This window comes from Athene cunicularia (genome assembly GCF_003259725.1).
Source record: "Athene cunicularia isolate RWA chromosome 1 unlocalized genomic scaffold, athCun1 chr1_part1, whole genome shotgun sequence".
NCBI classification, from domain to species: Eukaryota; Metazoa; Chordata; class Aves; order Strigiformes; family Strigidae; genus Athene; species Athene cunicularia.
Window position 1 is genome coordinate 67716867 of NW_020799091.1, and position 391 is coordinate 67717257.

The window sequence follows — 391 nt, forward strand, 5'->3', positions numbered from 1 at the left end:
GAAAAAGAAAAAGAAAAAGAAAAAGAAAAAGAAAAAGAAAAAGAAAAAGAAAAAGAAAAAGAAAAAGAAAAAGAAAAAGAAAAAGAAAAAGAAAAGTAAGGCGAGAAAGAGAGTCAAAGAAATCTGGTCACCATCCCTGAATTCAGAATTGTCTCAGGTCCAGTAATCTGGGGTGGTGGGTGCACACACAGCAAAGTTTCTGCCAACTTCATGTTCATCTTATCAGCTGATTAATATACTAGACAACAAAAGGCAGGTATTCCATAAACTCATTTCCATGAGAGATGAGGAAAAAGGTGAAATGTGGGTTCCACACATACATTGAGGGGGAATGGGGTGCACCACCCCTTGTCCAGTTGAGTCAGTGGTCATGCTCCCCCTGCCCACCTTT